The sequence below is a fragment of the Megachile rotundata genome, chromosome 14 (genome assembly GCF_050947335.1).
Source record: "Megachile rotundata isolate GNS110a chromosome 14, iyMegRotu1, whole genome shotgun sequence".
In the NCBI taxonomy this organism is placed as follows: domain Eukaryota; kingdom Metazoa; phylum Arthropoda; class Insecta; order Hymenoptera; family Megachilidae; genus Megachile; species Megachile rotundata.
Genome location: NC_134996.1, coordinates 9907379 through 9923068, shown reverse-complemented (window position 1 = coordinate 9923068; position 15690 = coordinate 9907379). Strand labels below are relative to the sequence as shown.

At 35.1% G+C, this 15690-nt stretch overlaps 1 protein-coding gene across 6 annotated transcripts in view; it reads right to left on the bottom strand.

Annotated features, from left to right (window-relative positions):
• The window catches only part of Ptp36E (protein tyrosine phosphatase 36E), a 93955-nt gene that overhangs the window by 21672 nt on the left and 56593 nt on the right, over window positions 1-15690 (bottom strand). The window lies entirely within an intron of this gene.

The following is a 15690-nucleotide window of genomic DNA, read 5'->3' as shown; positions in this document are numbered from 1 at the left end:
CGATACTCAAAGTATAAGTACTTTATGCATAAATACTTGAATACATAGTGGAACGTGTGATTATAATTGAGTACATAGATGTTGGTACTCATGTAAGTACTCAAGTACTTGTACTATTTAAGTAAGTATTTAAGTTATTACTTATGTGAGTAAGACTGTAAGTACACAAGATGAAATATTTTAGAACTATAAGCACTCAGGACATGAATACAGCTATTATTAAGTACTTAGGTACTTGAGATACTAGTACCTATAATGTAAATACTCGAGTACTGGTACTTGCGATCTGAGTACTTCAATACTAGTACTTGCAGCCCTAAGTATTCGAGTACTGCTACTTACCAAGTACTCCAGTATTTTAAACATACTTGTATTTAAAATACCAGAGTACTAGTACTCACAATCTAAGTACTACAAGTACTCAAAGTACCACCAGTACAAGTATTCACTAAATACTTGAATACCAGAGTAAAAATCTCCAAACTAAAATACTAAAATACAAAAAGCGTCTGCCACTACAAAAAATAATTACGTAACCACGCAAATCATCCGAGACACAACCTGTTTTTAATGATAATTAATTTAACGACGAACACGCAACGTTGAATGTAACAATGAAGATACAAGGCACTGAGTCATCACAGCTTTCTTGTGGTTCTCGAACATTGATAAAGGCTAATGAGAGTGTTGTTACTTCGTCCCGCGGTTGGCCTGTCTATAACCATTGTTATGTAATTAGGAGAACAAAGGCTTGACGGCATATTCGATGATACAGTGGAATTCCATCGATCGGGGTGGAAAGGTGGTGCTAAGTTAATAAACCTGTCAGCATTCGTTTAGGTGGCACGAAATAATCAAAGAGTCACGATTTTCTGCCACTCCGTTAGATATATTGAAGACCATATTTTTAAAATTCATGAATACCTCAAGCATTTTCTCGGCTTTCGTTAATACCTTTTATATCCTCTATTAAACATTCATGACGATTTTGAAGTTAGTCGCTTTTGTGGGAAGTATTTAGATTCGTGCTTGGATACTTAGGTAGTTAGGTTGTTGAGTGTTTATTATTAAGTCATTTTTTAGGTTCTTATGTACTTTTTTATTAGGTACTATTTTAGGTACTTAGGTATTTAGGTATTGGAGCACTTGTTAGGTACTGGAGTGTTTGTTAGATACTTGAGTACTTGTTGGGTACTGGAGTATTTGTTAGGTACTGGAGTATTTGTTAGGTACTGGAGTACTTGTCAGGTACTGGAGTAATTGTTAGATACTGGAGTACATGTTAGGTGCTTGAATACTTGTTAGGTACCTGAGTACTTGCTGTTCGATGCTTGAGTACTTGCTGTTCGATGCTTGAGTACTTGTTAGGTACTGGAGTATTTGTTAGTTACTGGAGTATTTATTAGGTACTGGAGTACTTGTTAGGTACTGGAGTATTTGTTAGTTACTGGAGTATTTATTAGGTACTGGAGTATTTGTTAGGTACTGGAGTACTTGTTAGATACTTGAGTACATGTTAGGTGCTTAAATACTTGTGTAGTACCTGAGTACTTGTTGTTCGATACTTGAGTACTTGTTAGGTACCTAAGTACTTGTTGTTCGATACTTGAGTACTTGTTAGGTACCTGAGTACGTGTTGTTTTATACTTGAGTACTTGTTAGGTACCTGAGTACGTGTTATTTTATACTTGAGTATTTGTTAGGTACCTTAGTACTTGTTGTTCGATACTTGAGTACTTGTTAGGTACCTGAGTACGTTTTGTTCGATACTTGAGTACTTGTTAGGTACTGAGTACTTGTTGTTCGATACTTGAGTACTTGTTAGGTACTGAGTACTTGTTGTTCGATACATGAGTACTTGTTAGGTACCTGAGTACTTGTTGTTCGATACTTGAGTACTTGTTAGGTACCTAAGTACGTGCTGTTCGATACTCAAGTACTTTTGGACATCGCGTATTTATTGCCAGATACTTTGTTATCTAATTCTTTGTACTCGAGTACCAATTTTTAAGTACCTGAGTTCTTAGAATCCAAGTACCTGATCACAGTATCTATTGTTAAAAGAGTACAGGTATTCAAGGAAAACAATACTCGTATTTCTTTCATCATCCACCCTTTACATTTATCGATTTCCTCTCACCCAGAAATTCGTCCTTCCCCGTAATCTGCAGAAACTATTTTCTCTATCGTTCCGCGAACGAATACCGTCGATCCATCAGGAATAAAAGCAAACGTCAGGAAATTCCCAGCACGAAATCCTAGTACGAAACGGTATTATTTCGATAGCACCTGTGGATGACACGGTACAAAGAGCAAACACGTTCCTCCCGCCGCCCCAATTCCCCGGGGATGAGGATAGGTCGTTTAACCGGGCACTGAATTCTGCGGTGACTTTGAAGTTTCGAATCGACACGAGGTAAAGGTGAACAAGCGGAAACAGCCTCGAAAATGTACCTTGACACCGTTGTGCCTGATCGACACGTGTCTTCGATCAATGGCATTCTTTCACGGTGCTATGGGGTGCAACAACATTTGCCGAGGGTAGAACGGTAAGTGAAGGAATTTAATTAAACCCTTCTGCATCGGTGAGTTTCTTTCTCGTTGACACTGAATTAACTCCTTTTCTCGGTGTCTCCCTTTCTACGTTCCATAACTAGATGCTTTAATTATCGGTGAACTTTTTCTTTGGATTTTGCTTGAACATTCAAGTATTCGTATTCAATTCTTCAATTAGGAAATTAAAGTATTATGGTTATTGTATTGGGGATTTAATGGGATGTGAGTGTACTCGAATTTAATGTGCAATTTGATCTCGAGTGAGTCGATGTCAATTAAATCAATTCAATTTTCATTTGACTCAATTCAAGTTTAGGTAATTCAACTTGGTAAGAATTTGAGAAACTCAATTCCGTGTGAGCCAATTTCAACTCAATTCCCAACTCCTTAAATCCCAAACTTCCCACCCGTTATATCGCCACTCACACCAAACACCCGAACCCCAATCCTCGATCCCCGAAAATTCTAAAGTCCCAACAAATCGATATCTCCGTAAAATAAAAGAAACGCCAAACATCTTGAGGTCGTTTGACGAAAAGCCGGTCTAATCTCGACGAAAAGTGTTTTGCCCGGTGAACGAGGATCGAGCATGAATATGTCTTAGGCCCGTGTCGCCAAACAAAGATGAAACCCTGCTGTGTCGGCGATCGTGCTGAATATAATGAAGCACTCATGCTCGACAAAGGTATTCGACGTGATCGTATCGATCGGCCATCTCGAAATACGAGTTCCGAGATGATGGTAGACAACATGACCCATAAATCTTGGTCACGTTGTATCGTCTTGAAACGTCAGGAATCGGTGTGTCACCTCGCAAGCGGAGGGTGAACAAAATTAAAGGAAAAGAATATTCGTCGGAGAAGAAGATAAATAATACGGAGACAATAGGGAAATCTGGGACGGTAATTTCGGCTAAAAGGTGCCCTTCAACGTGGAGATTTAGGGGACGCTAAAAGATTAAAGAAAACAATATTCTGGATAAAGGTTTGTACAGGGGTGACAAATTTGTGTTTAGGCGAGTGTATTGCTTTGCATCGCAATTCTATTGTAATTGAAAAACGGTTGTAGAAAAAAGTTTACATAGCTGCAAATTTTCAGTGGAATTATTTATTCTTTTTGTGAAGAACATAAGTGATTTGATGCATTCTGGGAATAAATGATAATACAAATAAAAAATATGTTAGCCTAAAAATGTGTCATCAATAAATAATGATTTATCAGAGAAATTTTTTGTGCCAGATTTTATTTGCTTGGCTCGGAAATCTGAAAGTTTAATTGGTGGATTAAGAGGATAAATCTGATAGCGAAAATAACTAATTGCTGATTGGAAATTTAGAATTTGGGAAATGTGGAAATTGGGAAAATTATAATTTGGGAAACGTGGAAATTGGGAAATTTAGAATTTGGGAAACGTGGAAATTGGGAAATTTAGAATTTGGGAAACGTGGAAATTGGAAAATTTAGAATTTGGGAAGCATGGAAATTGGAAAATTTAGAATTCGGAAAATGTGGAAATTGGGAAATTTAGAACTCGGAAAATGTGGAAATTGGGGAATTTAGAATTTGGGAAACGTGAAAATTGGAAAATTTAGAATTTGGGAAATGTGGAAATTGGAAAATTTAGAATTCGGAAAATGTGGAAATTGGGAAATTTAGAATTCGGAAAATGTAGAAATTGGGAAATTTAGAATTTGGGAAATGTAGAAATTGGAAAATTTAGAATTTGGGAAACGTGGAAATTGGAAAATTTAGAATTTGTGAAATGTGGAAATTGGAAAATTTAGAATTTGGGAAACGTGGAAATTGGAAAACTTAGATTTTGGGAAATGTGGAAATTAGGAAATTGAGAAATTGGAAAATTGGGAAATTTAGGAAATTGGGAAATGCAAAAATTGGAAAATTCAGAAATTGAGAAATTCAGAATTTAGGAAATTTAGGAATTCGAAAAGCTAGAAAAGACTGTAAGATTAAAAATTTGTAGAGTTATCAACTCAAAAATACAAAACCTTTAAATTCTGATCCCACAATAACTCCTAATCCCTACGTGCCAAATTTTTCGTGCCAGATTTTATTTGCTCAGCTCGGAAATCTAAAAGTTTAATTGGTGGATTAAGAGGATAAATCTGATACCGAAAATAACTAATTGCAGGAAAAATAATAGAATTAATATATCCGAATGAAAGGTTGAAAGGAGATCGCTGGCTATTATGGCCGACGAATTTTAATTACAAAAGTAGAAACTCATTTACCCGTTGAAGCTTCACCGCCCATTCAAGTTCGCCTTCGGTCGCAGATATTTAAAACTCTCACCGGTTTCGTGTGAAAGGGGTGAAAAGCTGCACCCTGGTTTCTTTAATCAGATTGTTAAGGCTCGTATTCAACGCGTTAGTACATTCATTCGGGACAAGCAACGTTTGATGCAAGTATCAACGATGTGAACACTCAGGTTTTCGGTTTGTACGATTTGGGGAATAAATATGACGTTAAATGAACATTTTCGGTCGCGTGGTAAGTTTGTAGAGATAGTGTGTCAATTGAATTAAATTGCGTTGGGTTGTATGCTGTAAAGTTCAATTGCTGCTGAATGAAATCGTATTGAAGTAAAATTGAATTGTAATAGAATTGAACTTCGTCGAATTGTATCGTGAAGAACTAAATTGCGATAGAATTTGGATCACATAGAATTGAACTTCAATTACAATTCAATCAAATTGGAATTGAATTGTAATTGACTCGCAATTGACTGAAAAATTTGAAAGTTCACAAACTCAAAATCTTATCAGCTTATAAATTTGAATTTTCAAAAATCCAACATATTTTTGAACATTTTGGAAAATAATGAATTGAACCTCCTTTTCAAGTATTGGAGTGATGAGTGAAATCGAATTGTAATAGAATTGAATTTCGTCGAATTGTATCGTGAAGAATTAAATTGTGATAGAATTTGGATCACATAGAATTGAACTGCAATTACAATTCAATCAAATTGGAATTGAATTGTAATTGACTCCCAATTGACTCAAAAACTTGAAAGTTCACAAACCCAAAATCTTATCAACTTATAAGTTTGAATTTTCAGAAATTCAACATATTTTTGAACATTTTGGAAAATAATGAATTGAACCTCCTTTTCAAGTATTTAATTAAACTACCAGTTGAGAAATTTTATGTTAATATTCTTGGCACATAGAAAATGTCTTTTGATATGCGGTTTCAATAATCATGTTTGCGGTGCAGCTCGACAGATGTGCAATTACCATCGAATAACGCGAAACATGGGTTGCGAACGGATTGACATTAACTCTATGGTCTACTTTTGCTGTGGGATTACGTTACAACTGTTTGTGACATGGTTTCGTGTATATACTAAGAATTTAATACGTTGCTTCGTACATTAATTTGACGCAGCGAGAACTTGTAATCAAGATGTGCTGTGAAATAGTGGAGGAAGAAACTGGGACTAAAAATTGAATTCGTAATTTTATACAAAATGAGGTTAATCGTGGCAATCAAGATCTTAAAAAAATCAGTTAAAAAAATTAAAATTCTTCAATAAAATGTGTTGAATTTTTCCTACTTTTGAATTTCAAAAGAAAAAAGTATAATATTTTAGGTCAATGATCATAGTAATTGATATCTGAACAAAATTTAATTAAACAAAATAATTATATAACAAACAGTGTTGAATTTTTAACAAAGTCTGTTAAGAAAAATTAATTGTTCAATAAAATGTGTTGAATTTTTCCTACCCTTGAATTTCAAAGGAAAGAAGTATAATATTTTAGGTCAATGATCATAGTAATTGATATCTGAACAAAATTTAATTAAACAAAATAATTATATAACAAAAACTGTTGAATTTTTAACAAAGTCTGTTAAGAAAAATTAATTGTTCAATAAAATGTGTTGAATTTTTCCTACCCTTGAATTTCAAACGAAAAAAGTATAATATTTTAGGTCAATGATCATAGTAATTGATATCTGAACAAAATTAATTAAAAAAAATAATTATATAACAAAATTTGTTAAATTTTTCCTACCTGTGATTTTCAAAGAAAAAAGTAATATAATATTTTGAGGAAACTTTTCTAATTTATCCTCTTATTGGTTCAATCTTCTTTTATCTTCGTCAGCATCAACATGCGCGCAGGTACATCCCTTATATCAAAAGCCTGAGTCCTCTAATCAAGAATATTACAGCTCGCGTCTGATCTCAAAGGCATAACTTAATTCTTTATTGAATCATAGTTCAATTTTTTTGCAAATCAACGGCTATTCAGAGGCAATCGTTTGATTCAGTGTTGGGATTCTTTTAAGAAAGATGTAAAATTCGTGTGTTATTTCTGGGAGTGTTGGAAGTGCTTCTAGTTTGGATTAAATTTGAGAATTTTTGAATTTGAGGATTTGGAAATTAGGTGATTTATGGGTTTGGGATTTGAAGATGGAGAAATTGGGGAACTGGGAAAATAGGAAATTGGGAAATGGGAAATTGAAAATTGAAATTTGAGAGATTGGGAAATTTGGGAATTGGGAAATTTAGAATTTGGGAAATGTGGAAACTGGGAAATGTGGAAACTGGGAAATGTGGAAATTAGAAAATTTAGAATTTGGGAAATGTGGAAATTGGGAAATTTAGAATTTGGGAAATGTGGAAATTGGGAAATTTAGAATTTGGGAAATGTGGAAATTGGGAAATGTGGAAATTGGAAAAATTAGAATTTGGGAAATGTGGAAATTGGGAAATTTAGAATTTGGGAAATGTGGAAATTAGAGAATTTAGAATTTAGAATTTGGGAAATGTGGAAATTAGAGAATTTAGAATTTAGGAAATGTGGAAATTGGGAAATTTAAAATTTGGGAAATGTGGAAATTGAAAAAGTTAGAAACTGAGAAATTGGGAAATTTAGAAATTTAGGAAATTGGGAAATGCAACAATTGGAAAATTTAGAAATTGAAAAATTCGGAATTTGGGAATTTTATAAATTCGAAAAGTTAGAAAAAACTGTAAAAGTAAAAATGCGCCAATTTATCGATTAAAAAATATAAAACTTTGAAATTCTTATCCCTCAATAACTCCTAATTCCGACGTGCCAAATGCCCATGGAAATTTCACCGCAGAAAGAGAAGTTGAACAAAGCAAATTGGCAAAAGGAAAAATGTTGTCTATTGTGGTTGTGGATCGATGGTTGAGTTGGTTATTTCAACAGTCGTCGGTGAAATTGATTCTGGTCTGCATCCTCTAATTTTGGCGTTGGATCGTGAATCGAGCGTGGCCGTCGACCCAGTAACCTAAAGCAATGAAACGCAACACAGAACTGGACTCTCGTGTCCGTGCTCGTTTCGCATCGTCTTTGTGGAATGTGGATTAGACAGAGCGGTGCGTGGGTGGCAATAATCTCCTACACGATGAATATAATTCTCTAACGATTGCATGTTTTACGGGATCTTTTTCGGATGGATATGTGGGTGGACAGGATTCTACGAATGCGAGATGAATGCTTGATGAATGCTGGACTCGAATAAACAAATTCTTAGTCTTTGAAGTTTTGGATTTATGTGGTTTCCAATATTTCCTGTGGCCGAGTTTCAAATTCTTTCGTTTACAAATTTCTTGGTATTGCGATCTTTCTATTCGGAGATTCTTCGTCTTTTCTATTCTTCAATTATTCAATTGTTCAATTGTTCAATTGTTCAATTGTTCAATTGTTCAATTGTTCAATCATTCAATTCATCAATCATTCAACTGTTCAATCATTCAATTCCTGAATCATTCAATTTCTCAATCATTCAATTGTTCAATCATTCAATTCCTCAATCATTCAATTCTTCAATCATTCAATTCCTCAATCATTCAACTGTTCAATCATTCAATTTCTGAATCATTCAATTCCTCAATCATTCAATTCCTCAATCATTCAATTCCTCAATCATTCAACTCTTCAATCATTCAATTCCTGAATCATTCAATTCTTCAATCATTCAACTGTTCAATCATTCAATTCTTCAATCATTCAATTCCTGAATCATTCAATTCTTCAATCATTCAACTCTTCAATCATTCAATTCCTGAATCATACAATTCCTCAATCATTCAATCCTTTAATCATTCAATCATTCAATCATTCAATCATTCAATCATTCAATCATTCAATCATTCAATCATTCAATCATTCAATCATTCAATCATTCAATCATTCAATCATTCAATCATTCAATCATTCAATCATTCAATCATTCAATCATTCAATCATTCAATCATTCAATCATTCAATCATTCAATCATTCAATCATTCAGTTATTCAATTCTTCAACTCTTCCACACTAAACTTCATCTTGATTCCTCAATCGTATGTACTTATTAATTTTATGCAGTTTTTACATAAAAATAACACAAAATTCACAAAGAACGATGAATAATTCTAATCAAACAATCCTCCACAGAAAATAATTAATTTCTTCCTCTCCTTCGAACAAGTTAAATCATTATTCCCATCGGCACTTATCGAATCAACCGATACGAAGCTAAATAACGAGAGGAAATAATTTCAAGGCTTTATCGAAAGATACCGAAAGAAGATTAAGAAGACCGACGACAGAGATAGTTAATTCTCTTCCAAATCAAATCCCGGCGAATCCGAGTGATTAGGTAATGCCTGTCAGCAACAGGAAGTAAAGCTTTCGGTCGATATGTCTAATTCAATCGATATCGTCGCCTAACGGTTACGTCTAAGAACGGTGGAAAAATTCGTCGAAAACGTACGGGGACAGAAATAGAATATTTTACGACTCATTTTATCGACACTTTTCTGATTCACGTTTCACTGGTTTGAAGTACATCTCTTCGTGGCGATTGTAGATAACTCTAAGTGTCATTGTTCTACTATAAATATCGATTTTGAATATCACTATTCTCGATAATTACCGAATATGGGGCTCCTTGGATCTGCATTTGTTCGTTTGACTGTTTGTTTCATTTATCTAACATTTCAATCTTTCGTGACGCACTCATGACGCAAATTATAGTTCAGATAGTTCATAACATCCTGACGCACTCGTGACGCACATTATAGTTCAGATAGTTCATAATATTATGACGCACTCGTGACGCACATTATAGTTAAGATAGTTGATAATATCATGACGCACTCGTGACGCACATTATAGTTCACATACTTCATAATATCGTGACGCACTCATAACGCATGTTATAGTTCAGATAGTTCATGGTGTCATGACGCACTCATGACACACATTATAGTTCAGATAGTTCATAATATCATGACGCACTCATGACGCACGTTATAGTTAAGATAGTTGATAATATCATGACGCACTCGTGACGCACATTATAGTTCAGATAGTTCATAATATTATGACGCACTCGTGACGCACATTATAGTTAAGATAGTTGATAATATCATGACGCACTCGTGACGCACATTATAGTTCACATACTTCATAATATCGTGACGCACTCGTGACGCACATTATAATTCAGAGTTCATAATATCGTGACGCACTCGTGACGCACATTATAGTTCAGATAGTTCATAATATCGTGACGTACTTATGACGCACATTATAGTTCAGATAGTTCATAATATCATGACGCACTCATGACGCAAATGATAGTTCAGATAGTTCATAATATCCTGACGAAATGTAAATTGTTAGAAACGTAGTGAACGTAATAAATTGATAGAAGACAAGGGTTGCATGTCAATCGAATCTCGTCAGATTTTGTCACGCTGTCAGACGTTGGAGAATCGACAATTGATACATCTGGGTTGTATCGGCACGATACATCAAGATTTGTTCCTTTCGAGAGGAAGTGATCGAGTTTAAAGCTATTGAGAGACCACGAGGCATCGCAATGTGGGTGGTATGAGTATTCATAGGCTGTTTGATAACGGTTGACTAGCATCAAGTTGCCGCTGATTACAGTTAGGATAGGGTTATCAACCTCGTTACGAAGGCTTTGCAAACAATATCGGCACGCGTAGCAAGGGAAACTCGCTCAAACACGCCTCGTTCCTCTTTGCCACATTGCGCACGTTCCTTTGAGAATCTTACCGATTTCGCAAATACGCGTCTTTGCTGCGTAGAGGTAGTTACCATCTGTCATTTTGTGAGATGGAATTTTGTATGGTGGAAAAGTTGAGGGTCTGGAATTTTCAGACTTTTGGTATTCTAAGTTGATAAACTATTGAATTTTGCAAGCTATGTAAGGAAGGGATACTTATTTCCACACTTTGGAATTTTTAAGCTATCAGTTTTCCAATCTTGCCACTTTCCAATTATCCAATTTTCCCATTTTCCTATTTTCCAATTTTCCATTTTTCTAACTTTCCAATTTTCCTCTTTTCAATTTCCCATTTCCCCAATTTCCCATTTCCCCAAGTTCCCATTTCCCCAATTTCCCATTTCCCCAATTTCCCATTTTCCCCAATTTCCCACTTCTTCAATTTTCTATTTCCCCAATTTGCCATTTCTCCAATTTTCTATTTCCCCAATTTGCCATTTCTCCAATTTCCCATTTCCCCAATTTCCCATTTTCCCACTTCCTCATTTCCCCAATTTCCCATTTCTCCAATTTCCCATTTCCCCAACTTCCCATTTCCCCAATTTCCTATTTTCCCAATTTCCCACTTCCCCGATTTCCCATTTCCCATTTCCCCAATTTCCCATTTTCCCACTTCCTCATTTCCCCAATTTCCCATTTCTCCAATTTCCCATTTCGCCATCTTCCCATTTCCCCAACTTCCCATTTCTCCAATTTCCCATTTCTCCAATTTCTCATTTCCCCAAATTTCCCATTTCCTTAATTGCTTAGTTCCTCAATTTCCTACATTCCCAATTTCCCATTTCCCCAACTTCCCATTTCTCCAATTTACCATTTACCCAGTTAACTATTTCCTCGATTCCCTATTTACTCAGTTTTCCATTTCCTTAATTTCCCATTTCCTCAACTGACTACTTTCTTAATTTCCCATTTCTCCAATTGCCTACACCCCAATATCTTATTTCCCAAATTTACCATTTCCTCAGTTAAGTGTTTCCTCAATTTCTCATTTACTCAGTTTCCCATTTTCCTAATTTTCCATTTTCCCAATTAACTACTTCCTTAATTTCCCATTTCCCCAATTTCTCATTTTCCCACTGAAATATATCCTCAATTTTCTCTTTACCAAATTTTCCATTTTCCCAATTTGCTCCTTACTAATCTCCCTTTTTCCCAATTTTCTATTTTCCCAATTTCCAACTTTCCCAATTACTTGCATTTTCCTGAAATCTCAGATATCTACATACCAAAATTTACAAACACATAAATTCTCAATTCACCAAATTCCCGAACTTTTAAATTCACGTACACATTTGTACCGTGCACGTCCGAATAGTTGTCCCACGACAGCAACGCGAGTCCTATTGACCTGCATGCCATCTCCCCAGATACGCGCAGTACAAATTCCTCCACGCTAATTATACCGAAGTAAAACACGTTTTCCGCTCGCACGATCGAATGTATCTTCAATCAAAGTATCGGGATTACAGGATTCACGGTAGGAAAACTTGTCACGGACACCGCGAGCAAATTTCGCTCGACGTCGTTCTAAAATTCATGGAAGTTCCCCTTTCCGTGGCATGACATTCACGGATCACTCGTATTACTTGCATACTGATCGAGTTCGACTCGCCTCCAATCTGTCCCCGATCACAGGGGAAAGTTCCTCGATTGAAGAGGATTCGATTGGAAACCACTGACACTGCTCCTCTCCCCTTTTATCCGACTTCTTCCCTCGGAATCTTTCCTTTGACCAAGCTCGCTTTATTTTATCCACGATACTCCGCTAGCCATTCTTTCGACACTAACAAAGTGCCAGCCTCGACTTTCTTTTCGGACGATTCGGAAAGAAAGATTTCATTTAGGCTAACGTCGTTTCCGGATACTGTACAGCGATCGAGATAAATGCCCGACGGACAAAGCACGATTTAAATTCATGGAACCATTCGGGATACTCTTTCGGGACAAGGGGAGATAGTGATGACCTCTTGCAATGGGGACAGGCTAATTTTCTTATGTCCTTATTTTTGGGGGTCAGATTATACGAAATTTGCCTTTTTGTAGTTTGGGATTTTAGGTTCTTGAGTTTAAGATATTTGAGTCTTGAAATTTCAGTGTCTTTAGATGACTAATTTTTCCAGCTTCTATCTATTTTCAATTTTTCAATTTTTCAATTTCTCAATTTTTCAATTTCTCAATTTTTCAATTTTTCAATTTTTCAGTTTTTCAATTTTCCAATTTTCCAATTTCCCATTTTCACAATTTCTCATTTCCCATTTCCCATTTTCCCAATTCCTCAGTTCCCTAATTTTCCACTTCTCCAATTTCCCATTTGCACAATTTCTCATTTTCCCAATTTTCCATTTCCCCAATTTCCCACTTCTCCAATTTTCTATTTCTCCAATTTACCATTTCCCCAATTTCCCATTTTCCCATTTTCCCATTTCCCCATTTCCCCAATTTCCAATTTCTCCAATTTCCATTTCCCCAGTTTCCTATTTCCTCAATTTTCCATTTCCCCAATTTTCTACTTCTCCAGTTTCTCATTTCCTCAATTTCCCATTTACCCAATTTCCCAGTTCCCTAATTTTTCACTTCTCCAATTTCCCATTTGCCCAATTTTCTATTTGCCCAATTTCCCATTTTCCCAATTTCCCATTTTCCCTATTTCCCATTTCCCCAATTTCCCATTTCCCCAATTTCCTATTTGTCCAAATCTCTATTCTCCCAATTTCCCACTTCCCCAATATTTCATTTTCCATTTGTCCCAGTTGTCCCATTTCCCAATATTTTAATTTCCTTCATTTTCCTGATTTTCTTATTTTTCCTATTTTTCCTCATTTTCCTCATTTTCCTCATTTTCCTCATTTTCCTCATTTGCCTCGTTTTCCTCATTTTCCTAATTTTTCCAATTTCCAAATTCACTGTTCTCATAATTCCCCAACTTCACACCGTACCAACACCTCAATTTCCTTCATCGTCTTCTAAACTTCCACCTGAACTTTAATCCAAACCCAAAGAATTATTAAAAAACACAGTTCCTAACAATTCGCCTATTGAAACCCACCTGGCACCGCAAAACCGCGAATCAAGAACACACAAAGCACGAAGCGTATTTTCCCCGCAGCTCCATTGCAAATTTTAACAAAGAATTACGACACGGCTAATTGTCACGCAAACATTCCACGTTCGTACAGACGAAAGAACATGTCTCTCGACGATTTAACAAGCATTCAGTGCCAGAGAAATGAACGACCTCGTGTTGGCAAAGGGAAGCTCGGTCTTTGAAGGGTCAAGAAAGAAAGCAAAGCCTTCTGAAGCGGCACTTTTCCAACTTTCAACGTCGATCTATCGATCAGTCTCGAACGAATACACGTTCGTGTTTACCCTGAGGATTTGTGAACCGAAAAGGGGCTGACTTTTCTCTATTTTCTTTCTTTCTTTCCCTTCGCAATTGTATCAAGCCTCGTAATTTAACGTTCATAGTTCGCTATTTCGTGTAAAGGCGGCTACGAGGCTTTTCTTTGGCTGGAAATGGCGAAAAACGTGTTGGAAAAGTTTCTACCGGGGAAAATTCGCTGAAACTTGCCGGGGATAACGAACGTTTGTGAACGAACTACTTTTCTCACGTATGTAGTATACTGTCTACAAGATCTATATAATGTAATGTGGTAAGCATATACTCAATATGAAACATTAAAGAGACTGTAAAACATGTCAACTATATGTCTTCAAAAATATGCAACACATAGTGTACAAAAAAATATGCATCGGTACAGTGTACAAAGTGTAAGACACATAGTGTAAAGAATGTAACATACACTGTACACTAAATGTACATCATATGTGTTCAAAATGTATATCATATAGTGTAAGACACATAGTTTAAAGAATGTAACATACACTGTGCACTAAATGTACATCATATGTGTTCAAAATGTAATTCATATGGTGTAAGACACATAGTGTAAAGAATGAAATATACACAGTGCACTAAATGTATATCATATGTGTTCAAAGTGTAGTTCATATAGTGTAAGACACATAGTGTAAAGAATGTAATACACACAGTGCACTAAATGTATGTCATATGTGTTCAAAATGTAATTCATATGGTGTAAGACACATAGTGTAAAGAATGGAATACACACTGTAAATTAAATGTATACCATATGTGTTCAAAATGTAATTCATATAATATCAGACACATAGTGTAAAGAATGTAATATACAATGTACACTAAATGTATATCACATGTGTTCAAAATGTAATTCATATAGTGTAAGACACATAGTGTAAAGAATGTAATATACACTGTACACTAAATGTATATCATATGTGTTCAAAATGTAGGTCATATGGTGTAAGACACATAGTGTAAAGAATGTAATAAACACTGTACACTAAATGTATACCATATGTGTTCAAAATGTAATTCATATAATGTAAGATACACAGTGTAAACAACACAAAACATGTAGTGTACTAAATGCATATCATATGTGTTCCAAATCACATGTGTTCATATATCCAGTTTCATGTTCATGTATCAAATATCCAACCATACGTGTTCATATATCCAATTTCATGTTTATGTATCACATATCCAATTTCATGATCATGTATCACATATCCAATTTCATGATCATGTATGATATATCCAATCACATGTGTTCATATATCCAATTTCATGTTTATGTATCACATATCAAATTTCATGATCATGTATCATATATCCAATTTCATGTTTATGTATCATATATCCAATTTCATGTTTACATATCATATATCCAATCATATGTGTTCACACATATGTATATACATATGTATATCCAATTTCATGTAATGTACAAAATATACAGTGTACAAAATTCTATAAGTACTTGAAATATACTGTAAAATATATAACATTGATAATTTCATACGAATACATGAAAGTGTATAACATACAATAAGCAACGTGTAGCTTTGATTTAGGAATGTAAGTTTGATGTATAGCAGTAATATCGCAGGGATGAAAAACGTGGATTCTAGTGACAAGGGAAACACAATTACCGGTCAATCAACGGACC